General features: G+C 35.4%; 1 protein-coding gene across 3 annotated transcripts in view; it reads left to right on the top strand.

The window, feature by feature from the left end:
• LOC106871948 (all trans-polyprenyl-diphosphate synthase PDSS1) overlaps positions 1-2,885 on the top strand; it is a 43,121-nt gene that overhangs the window by 13,582 nt on the left and 26,654 nt on the right. The window lies entirely within an intron of this gene.

Below are 2,885 nucleotides of genomic sequence, written 5' to 3'. Positions count from 1 at the left end.
TATATATATGTATGTATATATATATGTATGTATATATATATGTATGTATATATATATGTATGTATATATATATATATATATATATATATGTATGTATATATATATGTATGTATATATATATATATATATATGTATGTATATATTTATGTGTATGTGTTCATGTTTGTTCCCCCTGTTATTGCTTGACAACTGATGCCCATGTTTATGTCACCGTAACTTGGTAGTTCGGGAAAAGAGACCAATAGAATAAGTACTAGGCTTAGAAAGAATAGGTCTTGAGGTCATTTCTTTGACAAACACCCTGGCGGTGTTCCAGCATGGTTGGCTGTCAAATGACTGAAACAAGTAAAAAGAATTTTAAAAAAGAATAAAATATTAGTGTTAGTTAATAAAAATTGTTAGATTGATATTTTAATATTTGTGTTACACTTGAAAGATGTTAACTAATATTTTTATTACTTCCAAACCTTATTTGGAAAAATGTTACCTGCAATATTTCAAAGAGTAGGAGGCCTTCCTTTATGAGTTAGTAAATAAAATGTCATTACTATTAATCAGTGATACATTCACTGCTTTGATGAACAAATATTATTAAGGCAGATATTTAAAAGTAATGTATTTGTCCCCAATGTGATTTACAAGAATTTCCCTTAAAAGTCTCTATATCATCATCATGGTCATCATTATCATTTAACATCAATCTTCCATGTGGGCATGGGTTGGACAGTTTGACAAGAATTTGATGTAGAGGTCCGCATCAAGCCAACCACTCTTCAGAGTGTACTGGGTGCTTTTTTCAAGGCTCTATTGCTAGTGAAGTCACCAAGTAACTCACAAAACCCCATGATTGAGTGGTGATGTAGTATTAAGGGACATTGCATTATACCAGATGCTGAGAAGCCAAAGTATGATTGAAGGATTGGTACAAGTGTCTTGCTGTAGAGGTGATACCCTGGCTAGAAAGAAACAATGGTGACAAGTTGTCAGCACATACTCTCATAGTACAGGAAGGTGAATATAAGAGAGAATAGGGACAGAGAATTAGGAAAGTGGATTGGTAAGTTCTTGAGAGTGTGAAACGAGAGTCACAGATAATTAGAGATGGAGATAGAGGAGAATGCAGTAAATGGTTAATGTAGGTGGAAGTGTGGTCAGTGTTGACTATCAGTTTGGAGGAGAAGGTGAAGGAAATAGGAACAAGTTAGTGGGGAGGAGGTGATAAGTTGCAGTACATTAGAGGGTGAAGCACAGCAGTATAATAAAACCTTAAATGAGAAATAGGGAGATGATATGAAATTGAGGGCAAAGGAGGGATGAACAGTAACAGACCATCAATGGTAGATATGAGAGGGTGTTCAGGGGAAAATAATGTAGTAAGGAACAAAATATATGCATTTCTACTTTCATATACTTATAGCAGCTGAGCAAATATGCTGTAGTTTAAAAAAGATTGATAGAGGGATGAGATTTAGAAGGTTGAATTGTGGAGAAGGCTTGACAGATGTAGATTCATTGCAGGGGCATAAACATAAATTATATACTCTAAGTACCACTTTTCTTGGGAGCAGGGCAGAAATGGATGACTTTTCTTGAGCACAGCAAATCACCAGTCATCTTGGCTCTTTCTCATTTCCTCAGAAATGAAATGCTCAACATCCTGAGGTCAATCTCCATTACTTCATTCCACATCTTCCTGGATCTCCTTCTCCCACAGGTTGTATCTGCATTTAGCAATCAACATTTTTCACATCTGTCCTCATCCATCTACATCACATGTTCATACTAGCACAGTCTTCTCCTCTTGCACGCTATATCTGAATCTTCTTATGTCCGGTTTTTCTGTCAACATATTACCACTTTGTTGTACTTGCATACTAACATAACATATCCAACAGAGCATGCTTGCTTCATTTCTTTTGGGTTTTTGCATGTCCTCTGCATTCACAACCTGCATTTTGCTACCATATAACATCACTGTTCATACATAAGCACCATACAATCTACTCTACACTCTGAGAGAGGGGCTCCTTGTTACCAACAAATGTAATATTTGTCTAAACATTATCAGGCCATATTTTATTTTACCTACTATACTTTCAGAACTTATTCCTCCACAGCTAATTAGCTTGCTTGGATAACAGAAAGTATCTGCTACTTCTAGGGACACTGCTGGTCATTTGAGGAAAATCTATTTCCTGCATGTTCTTTGTGTTTAATATTGCTGTGCATTTGCCATGAACAAAGTCTACTTTCTCTGTTAACCTTCCTATGATTCCATTGAACTTCTAATAAATCCATGGTTTGCACTATATACATCATATGGAATTTCTACCTACACTTCTGCTACATACTAAACAGAATCATTTCATGAAAATGTAGCAGCCTGTCTGTTTTCCTGCTTACTATATATACAGGGGTTGGACAAAATAATGGAAACACCTTAAAATTTCAAACAAATTTATTTTAATATGAGGACCATCTTTGGCAGTAATTACAGCTTGAATTCTACAAGTTATGGACTCATACAAAGTTTGAATTATTTCCAAAGGAATATGTGTCCATTCTTCAGCTAAAACAGTCTCCAGTTCTTGTAGTGATGATGGTGGAGGATATTGACTCCTTACTTGTTTTTCTAAAATGCACCATAAATGTTCAATAATATTGAGATCTGGGGACTGTGATGGCCAGATAAGATGTTCAACTTCACTAGAATGTTCCTCGTGCCATTCAGTAACAACTTTAGCTGTGTGAATTGGTGCATTATCATCCTGAAAGATTGCGTTTCCCTCCAGAAACAGTTCCGCAACCATAGGATGAATTTGATCAGATAAAATGCTTAAATAGTCTTGACTATTAATTCTGCCATGAAGGGAAACCTTTGGGCC

This window comes from Octopus bimaculoides, chromosome 4 (assembly GCF_001194135.2).
Source record: "Octopus bimaculoides isolate UCB-OBI-ISO-001 chromosome 4, ASM119413v2, whole genome shotgun sequence".
In the NCBI taxonomy this organism is placed as follows: domain Eukaryota; kingdom Metazoa; phylum Mollusca; class Cephalopoda; order Octopoda; family Octopodidae; genus Octopus; species Octopus bimaculoides.
Note: the sequence above shows the minus strand (reverse complement) of the source record. Positions and strands in the feature narration are given on the sequence as shown.